Source organism: Rhinolophus sinicus, chromosome 4 (genome assembly GCF_057876585.1).
Source record: "Rhinolophus sinicus isolate RSI-liver-muscle chromosome 4, RSI-T2T, whole genome shotgun sequence".
In the NCBI taxonomy this organism is placed as follows: domain Eukaryota; kingdom Metazoa; phylum Chordata; class Mammalia; order Chiroptera; family Rhinolophidae; genus Rhinolophus; species Rhinolophus sinicus.
Window position 1 is genome coordinate 97,760,272 of NC_142504.1, and position 12,377 is coordinate 97,772,648.

General features: G+C 54.4%; 1 protein-coding gene across 3 annotated transcripts in view; it reads right to left on the reverse strand.

Moving 5' to 3' along the window:
- The window catches only part of ZBTB7C (zinc finger and BTB domain containing 7C), a 326,762-nt gene that overhangs the window by 90,000 nt on the left and 224,385 nt on the right, over positions 1 to 12,377 (reverse strand). Inside the window, exon 1 of one of the 3 annotated variants that reach the window (XM_019721306.3) lies at positions 3,717 to 3,846. The exons of the other annotated variants lie outside the window; for them this stretch is intronic. The gene's annotated coding sequence lies outside the window, so the exon portion shown is untranslated. Of the gene's footprint in view, positions 1 to 3,716; positions 3,847 to 12,377 lie in introns of those variants that run through there. 3 annotated transcript variants of the gene reach the window in all.

Below are 12,377 nucleotides of genomic sequence, written 5' to 3' on the forward strand. Positions count from 1 at the left end.
AAGGCCTGAGCGTACAAACATCCCCGTGCTATTACACACCTGTGCCGTTGCTGTAAACACGGGACAGCCAGGTGGCTGGGTCACTGCTTCTATCAGGCCGATGATATTGACAGCAAAATGCCTTTATTCTGGCACCGTGGCATCAAAACGAAATGCAATATGATCTCGTGACCTCAGACCAAGAGTTTTTCTTGTTTCTTATTTCTTTTAAAGAAGAAGGAAAGCTATCCTCCCCGAAAGAGTTGCTGTCGATTCTGAAGAAGGCAGGCCTCAGAGCACCATTCACTTGGGCTTAGTTTCAAGGCAAGATTTATCAGAGCACCTTCCTCACCCAAGTGATGGTTAATTTTAGAGGTAGTTATCTTACACCAATTACACCATTCAAGATGGAAGGAGTGTTCACAGGCCAAATGTCCCAGAATATTGATGGCTGCTCTGTCTCAAAGATCTCTCTGACACCATTTTATTAGGACAGATATGTCAGCTGAAATGGAGATGGACAGGAGCACTGGGAAATGGCATAATAAGTGGAGATAGAAACGGATAGAGCGTGGTCTTTTCAGGTGAGCCCTACAACGTGCTGGCAGGCTGGTGTGAGCTGCTCTGAAAATGCTAGGGACAGCCAAGCGACCTGCGTTCTAGAACTGGTTTTGCTACCCCATCCTGTGAACATGGATAAGCGCCCCGGCTGGGAGGATGAGGGGCTCCGAGCTGCAGCTCCAGCCCTGCGAATGTGGTAGTACCATCATAGCCACTGAGGAATACATCAGGAGGGTGACCCTCGGGGGCAGTTCTCAGCCCAGCTGGCACTGCTCCTCTTGGAGGCTGCATGGGGCTCTTGTCAGACCGAAACTGAAGGCCCATTTTGGAACCCATGATCGTAAAGCGATCATCTGAATAGTAGCGGCTCAAACAGCTTCATGGGCACCGTGTGCATGTCACAGCATCCCCCCTGAGCCAGGGACAGGTCCTGGTGACTGCACCATGGGGACAGCTCATCATTCCAACTGCCCGCTCTTACTCTTCACCCAGGCCTCCTGCTGCTTCCCCTTCTTCACAGTGATGCTTCTGTAGCACCTTCCCACATGCCGTTTCATTTCATTCACTCAATACCCATTGAAGGATGTACTGTTACTATCACTATTCCCATTGATAGAGGCCCGGGGCCAGGTCAGTCTTCACTACCGATGTACGCCCAGCACGAAGCGTGGTGCCTGGAATCACACATTAGACAACACAATTGTTGTCGAATAAATGATTGCTTTGGAGGACACTGAGGTTCACAAAGGTTATATTATATGTAACACTTACATCCTACTTTGTGTTATGCTATAATTATCCCAAGGTGATTCTTGTCTCCCCAACTAAAGTGTACAGTTCTGAAAGATGTGTAGTATCATGGGTAGCTTTGATTCCCAGCTCTGTCACTAACTAGGTTGGCAGTTTACTTCACCCTGTTGAACCTCAGTTTCCTCATCTGCAAAGTGGGGCTAATGATTCCTATCCGATGGGTTACATGGGTTAAAGGAAATAATATATGCCAAGGCCCGGGTCTGGCACAGGGTAGGCGGCCCCTGAATGTCCTGTCTCTTTTGCTCCCTGCCCATCCCCTCTCTGGTTGATCTCCCAGTCCTGACACAGCAGGTTAAGCCTCTAGTTCTGCGACTCCCAGGCTTTTGCACTTCTGGTCTTCCTCCTTCAAGGGCTAACCCCAATGCCACCTCCTACTTAAAGACTTTCTTCACTTCTCTAGCTGCCAAAATGCTTCTTCTCAGGTCCCAAAGTGGCTCTCCCAGTACTCAGGCAAGGACGTCTTCCTTGCTACCTAGCTTTTGGCATATTCTGTAAAAGCCTCATCTATTTGAACCCTCAGTGGGGGTTCAAACTTGAGTTCTGTTTGCATCTCTCCTCAGGGCTCAGAAGGTGTTGGATGGAATCCTCATTTACCAATTCCATAACATTCTGGAAGCCAAGCGGTAGGCCTCAGGGCCTATCTGGCACAGGCGTCCCGCGGTTCTGTGTAAGGAGCTTTGGACTTGCCTGGACGCCTGGACCTTAGTCCCTCGTCTGTAAAATGGGGAGAATGAGGACACTGGTGGCTGCCCTTTTGTGGTCCGGCGTCCTGCCAAACACCATGCCCGGAGAGACAGAACACAGACTGACCCCAGCAGTTTTTCTGGAAGGTTTCTTTTCCCTTTCAACCCAGGTTGGGCCTTAAGGGAAGAGGGTGGCACCCAGGCTACGTTCTTTTCCTGGCGATGTAGCCAGAGGAGGTTCCTGAGGATTCTAACCTCCTGAAGACTTAACTGAGTGAGAGTGGAGGTGAAACTTGAAACTGGCAGGGCCATCGCCCTTCCTTCCCCGCCCCTTCCACAAAATCTTCTGTCGAATCTGGAGGAAACGGCCTGATTGTTTCAACCACCCCTTTCCATTTTCAAAATTCTGCGTTTGGAGGGATGGGAAGGGGTATGCCACTAGTGGGCCAATGAATCGCGGGAATGGGGCTGCCTCTTGTATAGAACCCAGTACCAGGGGTTAAAAGAAAGAGGGCAGCCGTCCCCTGACCACCCATCCACAGCCAGGACAACGGACACCAGAGACTGGGACAACTGAACCACCAGATGTCCCCGGAGCCCTCACCAAGGCCTGAAGACAACTGCCGCCCCCCACCACCACCACCGCACTCTGCACTCGACGCTCCGCAAGAGACAGGGGAAGGGGGGGGAGGGGTGTTCCGGCTCTTTCCAGAGTCCTTCCCAGGCTAGCCCCGTGGCCACAACACACGCCTGTAGGGAACCAGGCGCACGCGGGAAGGTGACGCGGACGTGGGGGCGCACGGAGTCTGTCCCTGCCAGCCCCCTCTCCCCACGCCGTGCCTCCAGGCCGCCTTGGGAGCCAGGAGACTCCAGTTTGACTCGACCGCCAGGAGGGAGTTGTCCCCGCCCACACACGCCGGGTTGGAGCAGAGAAGGGTCCTCACCCACCCAGCCTCCCCCGACGATTCGAGCCCAGGGACCGCTGCGGGACTCCCTCCGGCTCGTAGAGAGAGACTTCTGCCCTTCTGCTAACCCCTCCTTTACTTTCTGCCCCTGTCCGCACCTCGACTTATGTCAGGAATTGCCATGGCTTTTGTTTTCCCTCCAAGTTTTGCATCCGACACTGGGGAGGACCAAGCTTTGGGGGGTAAGGGAGTGGGGGGGGGGAATTTAAACTAACAATGTATATCCACCACTACCTTTCCGAGCGCCCCAGCTCTCCTCGTTGTTCCCTCTCCCCCATCCCCAAAAGCCTGCCCACGAGGGCCACGGGCAATGAGGAAGCGAGGAGTTGCTTTAGGCAGAGTTCCTGAATCTTTCTCGCATTTCGCTGGGAGGTCTGTGGCCCTGCGCCCCCCATCAGCTCAGGCGCTCCAGCCCCGGGTTCCACAGCACGCTGGGTACAGTTCAGGCGCAGGTTTGAAATTTCTTGCAGACGCTGCCACTCACCCTGGCGAGCGCCAGTCGGGCCACCACGCGGGGTCGGAGGGTCCTGGCTGCGCGGAGCGAGAATGACCGCCGGCGACGCCTGGAGTCGGGGCGCAGCCGCCGGGCGCCCCTCCGAGCTCTCCCCGAAGCCCGCAAGGGCTTCCTCCCCACCCCCTGCCTCACTGCCGGGCCACCTGGTTCCCTGGAGGCCGGATGACACCCCGCTCCCGGCCGATGTCGCCGCAGACCCACCTGGCTGCCCCGGGGACGCTGCGTTCGTGCCCCGACTGTGTCCTGAGCGCCGCCAGGGTCCCGGGCTGGGAATCCACGCGGCAGCGCTGCTCAGGGGAGCCTGCCACAGCCGGCGGGAGGTTGTCATTGATTCGTGCTGGGCGAGTTAAGCCATTCCAGGAGTGGTTTTGAGAAAGCACTCCCACCCCTCCCTCCAACCAGAAGTATTGGCAGGCAGCCCCTTTCGTCCACCTGTACGGGTGAGCGCGGGACAAGGGCCAATTCCACCAGCCTCGCTTTTTGCCTCACTGTATAACGCGCACATTAAACTCTTTCGTAAAAGTAAAACTGAAATGAAAGCAAGGGCGGTGGAGGATTCCCCTGGCCCACAAACCGCCCCTTTTCTCCTGGGTCTGTCCTGTTTATTTATTTATTTTCTACTGTTTCACAAAATGCCTTAACACTTATCTCAAAGCAGGGGCGGCTTTTTATTATTATTGTTTTATTCAGTTCTGCGTTTTATATTTTCAGAGGAAATTTTATTTCCCTTCGCCTGAAACCTGAGCCCAATAAATTTCCTAGAATTATATGTTTTCTCCTTAAAGGGTCGTGCGTGTAACTTAACCAAATCAAACACTGCACAGATAGCATTCAACAGGCAAATAAAGTGCAGGAGGTAAGTGCAGCAGGAAGCTGAAACCTCCAGGAAGCCTTTGGAGCAGGGCTGCCCAGCTGGGCTTGGCCCAGGTGCAGTCATGAGGCCCGAGGTGAGGGCCCCCACACACTCCTCTCAGCACACACACGCATCACACAGCCTCTCCTTTGCTTTGTCTTGCTTCTAAGACTGACTCAGAAATGCCAACCAGAGATCCCGCAGTCCACATTAGGGGCGGGCCAACTGCCAATCAGAGGTGTGGCCAGAGCACCCTCTCCCAAACTGTTCCTTAAAGCCCCACATCAAGCTCTTTTTGAAAATTGCCAGAGGGGAGGCTCCAGCTGCTGTCGGTTCTCTTTTCCCTGGAACTGACCTTCACCTGGGGGAAACTGTCATTAACTGCTTGGTACCTAGGCTGGCTGTTCTCAGACATGGGGGTGGAGCCAGGGGGAGTCCTTCTACCCTGGTGACCAGCTGCCCCGTGGGCCACAGAGAATCAGCACAAATCAAATGAGACCAGTAAGAGGCCGGCCCTCTGTGGCCTCTGCCACTCTTCCAGGGGCAGGCCATGAGCCTTAAAGCACCCCGAAGCCAACTGTGACCCCCAAAGGCTGTAAGTCCATGAAGGCCAAGGACAGAGCCCGGGTTTGCAGAACGCCAGGATGATGGTGCAGACAAAGTATCTCCTCCAACAGGTGCCCCCTGCCTGGAATCCCATGTTAGTGATTCAGTCCTTTGCGGGGCGCGCCCTGCACTGTGCAGACAAAATTGCTTCAGGAAGACCGGAAGGGTCTCTCTCTGGGAAGGGGGCACAGGAGTCTCCACAAGTGGCCGGAATGAGTTGGTCAGACCCCCCTTGCTTTGGCCAGACCCCCCTTGCTTTGGCGGGAGGGCTATGGATGGCAGCATGAGGGGACAGAGGGGGCTCAGAGCCAGGGAGGATGGGGAGGGCGTGTGCTACATCAGGGAATCGGGCCTTGAAGGTCAGAGGGGAGGCGCTTAATCAGAACAGGTGGACACTTTCCAAGATTGGATGACTCCATCGCTTTTTATCAAAACCCACGTACTCCCGGAACACCCAAGCCAAAGAATGAAAAGTCAAATCCCTTTGTTCACAAAGTCACTAATTAAATACCCAATCAAGTGTAACTCCACACTCCACTCCCAGACCAGGTAGGTGAAGGTGCCAACACGTGACCGGGATGGAGTCGGTATCAATCCAGAAGTGTTTGTTGTGTGCCATAAGGGTTTGCCCCAATGGGTGGAAGTGGGTGGGGTGGGCGTAGTGGATGCCTCCCTCCGAGCCTTCCATCTTGTGTGGAGATAAAGCACAAGGCGCTGGTCAGTGTGGGGCAGGGTCCTTACAGCACTGTACGGGGTCCATTAGGAACAGGGTGCTCCTTCCGCAGAGCAGACACGGAGCCCAGAGCAGCCATCTAGACAGGGCTCACTCCCAGAGGGCTCCAGGAGACAGGCAGAGCAGGCCTAGAAGTTTGTGCTGCTGTGAGCAGGAGGGCAAGTCAGCTTCAGGGAGTAAAGGCTAGGGGAAGGGGGCAGCTGGCTTGGTTTAGAGCGTTCTCCCACTGGGTAAAGCATTGAGCTGGGGGCTTCAGGGTGCAACCAGTTTTATGGATGCAGCTTCCTGCTGAAAGGAGAGCATGCAGGGCAAGGCCTGCTGAAGAAAGGGGGAGGTCTGGAGTACCTCTTTCAAACCCAGCTGGAACTGGATGTAGGCAGAGGGGGTGGTGGAGGAGTGAGGCTGCAGGGAGGGATGGGGAGAGTTGCAGTGCCCAGCCCAGCCTGCCCCCCAGGCGGCTCCTCCTAGCAGGGCCCCAACCCCTGGACCTGAAGGAGTGTCTGAGTAGGCCAGTGGGTGGTGCCAGGGCTGACGGTATTGCAGCCAAGAGCCTGGGGAGAGCTGGCCACTGTCCAGCCCATTGGCTGGGTCACACAGTGGACAGTAAATGTCATTCTTTCCTCCCCCTTAATCACTGTGTATGTGCCCTGTTGGGACACACCCTTCAGAAAAGCTCTGGGCAATAAGTGGGGAACCCTGCATCACCACCCCTCCAACCTCGCCTCCCTGTTCTCAGTCCCCCTGCCAGCTGCCTCCTAGGAATAGGACCATAAAAGAGTCTCAGAGGGGTGGAGTGGGGAGAGGGGACCAAGAGAGGCTCCCAAAGCCACTCACAGAAAGGGCTCTGGGTGGGCCAGACTCCAGATCTGTTATTGTGCATTTCCTTTTGGGATGTGGTCCCTTCCTAGATCCTCTTTGGCCTATTCCCTCTTCCTCACCCTCCTCCACTCCCCTCTCCTTCCCACCCCACCCCCTCTTCCTGGGTCAGGTCAGTCAGAGCTCTGGGAAACAAGCTGGCTTACAGGCGCCTGGCTTTTCACATCTGCCTCCAAAGCCACAACTCAACTCTTGTTCCAGAGAGGATAAAAGCTCCCGCTGCAACTACCAAGCCTGGTTCAGAAGCTAAACAGAATCACAGTGAGCAAACCTGCTACTGCCTTCACCTGAAACCTTACTGGAGGCTGGGCGTCAGCTGTGACGTAGGCACCTGGATAACTTCTGTAGGAGCGCACGTGTATTCAGAATGTCTATGTGCCTGTATCGCGAGGCGGGTACAGAGACGATCCGTAAAATCTAGAAATAGTAATAACTAATATCTACTGAGGGTCTAACCCTCACTTAATCCTTGCAAACCACCCCAGGAGGTAGATTCTCTAATTTCCCCATTTCCTGAGGAAATGGGCTCAGAGAGGTCTTGTCACTCATTCAAGGTCAGAAGCCTTGATAAATTGTAAAAGTGGACATGACACCTGGGCCTTTAGGACTCCTGCCCTACAGCTGCCCGTCCCACCCCCCACCCCGGGGGTTCAGCTCTAGCTCTTTGTCTAGTTCCTACAATTGGTTCTCTAAGGAGCAGTTTGCTTTGCCAATGTGTGCCTCAGTTTCTCCTCCTGCTGAACAGGCAAAGTAATGACTCTTACTGAACTGAGAGGCTCTTACTAGCCACGAGGAGGCTGAGGTAAGTTTGGGCTTTGGCAAAGCACTAATCAAACCTCCCCTAGAAAATGCCCACAGACTGGGCTTGCGTGTTCCTGAAGCTGCAAACTCAGTCTCCCTTGCTGCCTCCCTCTCCCTCCCGCCCCGTCGCCCGCCCCAGCCAAGCCATCCATCTGCCAGGCGGATCTTCCAAGTAGATCTCCAATCCGCCCTCTTCCTGCCACCTCCTCCACCACTTTCACCTTGACTTCTACAGGGACCTCCCAGCTGGGCCCCCTGCTCTCATTCCTGTCCAGCTCCCTCAGCCCAGAGCCACACGGCTGCCCAAGTCATCTTCTTAAAACGTGCATCTAGTTGTGTCGCAGGGCACTGAGAATATAATCTAAGCTGTTCACCGTGGCTTACGAGGCACAGCGACACCCCTGCTTCTGTCTGCACACTCACCCCTGCGTTGCGCCCCCAGCCTCCAGTCACAGGCAGACCTCGAGTTCCTGCTTCCTGTTGTGGGACTTCACTTGTGTGGATTCCTTGGCCTGACAAGCTCTCCCACCACCGCAGGTCTTGCAGAAATGTTACTTCCTCAGAGGGGACTTCCTTGACCTCCACAGATCAATTAACAACCTCTGCCCCCACCCCACCCCCATTGTCTATTTCAGACCCTTGATCAAAACACTCCTGCAACTTGTACACTTTAGCTGCATGCTTCCGTGGAATGAGTTTTTGACTGTCCCGCCCACTAGAGTAGAGGCTGGTCGTGGGCAGGGACCTAACTGTGTACACCTGGTACCCAGCAGGCCCCTGGCAATAGGTGGGGCGAACAGTTTGTTGAGAGAACCCCAGATCTGGGAGGCAGAAAGAATGGATCTAGTCCTGGCTCTATCGCTGGAGGGCTGTGTGTCCTTGGGGATGCCCCATGCGCCCCCCAGATTCTCAGCTTTGTCCTCTGTAAAGGGGGACGACGGATGAGCTGATGACCAAGAGCCTGGCCGGGTCTGGTGCTCTGAAGTCAGGCTGGCCTTCATTCTCCGAGAACTTGCATGTGACCCTAAACTGACAAGAAGAGAATCCTGGCCCTAATGCGCATGAGATGGCGTTGAGGGGCTTTGCTTCTGCTGTCGGCCCTGCTGACTTTTTAGACTAATCAGCCTGTGAGGACTGAAGCGTTCTCAGGGCCACGACCAGCCCCTCAGCTCCCGCAGCACGCCAGCCTGAGGCTTGTCCAGAGCAAGTAGTTCCTACCTTGGGCAGAACCAGCGCAAGACCAAGTCAGGCCTGATTTTGTTTGGGGGTTTCCACCCCAGCTACTAGGTATGATGTCACCTTCGATGCGTGCCATCCCCTGGTTGCTTTCTAAACCTCTTATCCTAATTGGCCTGCGTGACCACCCAAGAGAGGACCGAGAAGGGATTTTTTAATTCCCACTTTGCAGATAAGGAAACTGACCCAGATTAAAAAAATGAGTGAGTGGCAGGATGGAGACCTTTGAAATTAAGGATGAAAAACTGTAGTGAGATTAATATTCTTTTACAAATGTACATATATGGATACATATCTTTTAAGAGAATATTAACATATATGAAATATATTCCAAAAAGTATGTGTATGCAATTCTTCCATATTAGAGAAAATTTGTGAAACAGAGGGGACAAGGCCACTCCTAAGGGCAGCACCTTAGCCAGGCCTCAGTGCTGGCCTGTCTCAGTGCGTCTCCCCCGCCCCCTCCTGCCTCAGTAACGTGAATAGAACACCGCTTTCCGCTGACATCCCCCTTTGCACGTCTTAGGTGCTCGACAAATGTTTAATCGTATTTTGAGGACGGCTGACAGGAAACTCCATCAGCGGGAGCAAGAGGAAAAGGCAGCGCCCAGGGGCTCAGCCGCCGCTTCCTTCGTGCTCCTCTAGCTTCCAAGCCCTCACTATTCTGAAGTCTTCTGTTGGTACTATTGTCACAAGGGACCTGACTGTAATCATGTGACTCTAGCTCTTTGATCCACAGATTAGATTGGACTGAAACGTATTAAAATGACGATTTGAAATAACAACTCATCAGCTGTCTAGTGTGGAGAAAAGAGGAGCCACAAGTGAGTCTAAGCTAGGTGTCAACGTCCCTTTCTATGGTGGCAAAGATTATCCAAGTCCTTCGGTGGCCAAGCTACACATATTACTGCCACTGTGTCCTAAGGAGGCAGACCCAGTCATCTGGAACCCGCTGGCAGTTTGCCAATCTCCTGGACCATCCTGTGGCAGCTGGAGGGCAAGGGCGAGGCCTGGGGGGCGGGGGCGGGGGGGGGGCTGGTACTTGTGCCCGCCTCCCACTTCTCAGGTGCACTGGGGACCAACCAGCTGGAGCTTGTCCTGAGGTGCTGGCTAAGCACCCAGAGCACTGGATTGTTCTCTGCAGGGGAAGTGAGGGGAAAGTACCCTGCCTAGCTGGGGCATGGGGAAGGGCTCAGAGCTGGGCTGGCTGCACAATAGACAGGGCGAGGGAGCAGGGTCCCAGCCCTCTGCTCACAGCCTGAGGGCCCCAGTGCTGCCAAGGCCTCACCCTCCTCCCAGATGATATCCGGTGACGCAGGCAGGCACCCATAGCAGGAGGAAGGAGGGTGCCGGGAGCTTCAGCTGGGCCGAGCTGGGGCTCTGGGTGACTGGGCCCACCACCCCAGGGCAGGTTGGAAGCCCAGGAGCGGGAAAGGCTCAGGCAGGACCTGGCCAACAGGGGGCGGTGGCCAGAAAGGGGGCGGCACTACCAGCCAGGGGAGGCACTTCCCTTCTCCCTTCCTTCCCCTCCATCCCGCCTCCCTCCCTTCCCTTCCTCCCTCACTGCCTCCTTCTTTCCCTCCTTCCTTCCTTCCTTCCCGTCTTCCTCCTTCCCTTCCCCCTCCCTCCCTTCCCTTCATAGGTGTGAACTGACTGTCTTTATATGCCCCCTACTACTCTAGGCTTTGGCTATAAAGTGCTGAACACATCTCTTGGCCCTTTTAGAGCTGACCTTCTAATAGAAAAAAGACATTGAACATAACCATCTACCAGGAAGTCAGGTGGGTGAGGCCAAGTCACCAGCCCTCAGTCCCCTCCTTAGAGAAACCCTGCTGTCACCTCCAGTGTCCTCTCACCTCATTTGATCCCCATCCTGAGGGAGTGGGAGAGCAGAAATTATAGCTCCCATGTGAAGTGAGGAAATGGGGTTGAGGACAGGGAGGTGACTTGCCCAAGGTCACACCACTGCCATGGATGGGCCTCCGGACTCCCTGCCAAGTGCTGTCCCCGCCCCTTCCTCAGCACAAATACCTAGACTTACCTGCAAAGCCACAAAAGGATTGAACTCCGTGCTTCTAGAGATGTGTTTGTGTAGGGGACATTTATACACAGAAAACTTAAAACCAAGAACTTCCACCTACAAAAACGACTAACTCACCTAATATTAAGTGACACTTGTAAGACAGGACCCTGTGGGTCAAGGCAGCCGGGGAGCTGAGGTCCAGGCTACCTGAGCTGCAAACTCTGGCCTTTACCCAGTTTCCTCTGGTAAACGTGGTGAAAGGTGGCCTGTTCCTCCTGGCTCCCTGAAAATGTGTGCGGGCCCCATTACCCAACCAGGTCATTGGGAACCTTTGGGCAGAATGATACTTTCTGAGTGCCCACTTGCCCCCTCCCTGGTGTTTGACATCTCCCTGGTGACAGGGATGGGGAAGTAGAGGGCAGGGCTGTGTGTGTGTGTGTGTGTGTGTGTGTGTGCACGCGCATGCGTGCACACATGCAGGCATGCTCGTGTGGGTGTCCTGTGTGGGGAGGACTGGTGAGGAGACGGGTGGCAGCTGGGCTGGGAGGCTGCTTGCTAGCTGGGGAAGGCTGTGCACCAGCAGTTTCTCTGCTGGATGAAGCAGCAAACAGGGCGCTGACAGCCTTCGGACAAGCGTCTTCTCTAACTGCCTGTTCAAGGTCAGGCTGGTAGGGAGGACACCCTACAGGGCAGAACAGAAGGCCACTATGGAGATCCAAACAAGGGCCTTGGCCTCCTACAATGACCACATCAAAGAAAAGGCTCCCTGTTAACTCCCAAGGACGGGGAAATCATCATCATTATCATGGCCACGAGCCGTGTGCTAAGAGCTTCACGTCATTGTTGCTTTTAGCCCTCAACAATCCTACAGGTCAGTACAGAATGGCCGCTCAGAGCCGGGACGTGAGCTCAGGGCATACCGACCACCTCGAAAAGTCCGTGTCAATCCTGGGGCGCAGAAGGTAGCTCAGAGTATTTTGTGGACTTTGAATGGAGTAGGAGAAACCAGAGTGAGACAGAAGGTAAGACCTGTTCCTCATAACAGAGGTGCAAGTAAAACATTAGACCAGGCCCTCGTGTGAGGCTGTAGCAGCGGTTTGGGGCATCTCAAAGCACAGACTAAAGAGCCATTTGCCTGGCGCAGTTAGCAGGCTCACCTAGCAGTAAGTTCTAGGACAAATGTAAGTTTGTAGTCCTGGAGAAAGACTTTACGTTTCACGGAAAAAGAGAAAAGGTGCAACAGCCTGAATTGTGTGGGTATTGGGGGTTTGGGGGGCAATGATGGAAGCGTGGTGATGTTTCTCAGAATATGGATTTCTGCTAGAAGCCCTTGGAAAGATGGCTACAATGCAGATTCTGCCCACCCCCCCTCAGGCCCTCTGAATCAGAATCTGAACCCCAAATCTCCATTTAGACAGACTTCCTAGGGCACGCATGCGGACGTGGCAGACGTCGTGCTAATCAGTAATTGGTCAGTGTGACCTCGCCAGTTAGTCATCCTTGGTTGAGAGTCTGGGCTGTGACGAGCCCCTGTCACTGACCCAGGTCCTTCAGGTGAGAGCTGGGGATGGGGGCGTGGAGAGCAGGAGGAGTTTTCCCAATTGCCGGATTGCACCGTAAGCATGTTCTCCACACCAACCATTTTTAATAGCTGCATAGACTCCCACTGAGTGAACACCCCATTTCACTGAACCAGTCCCTACTCGTGGACACTTGGGGTTTTTCTATATTATG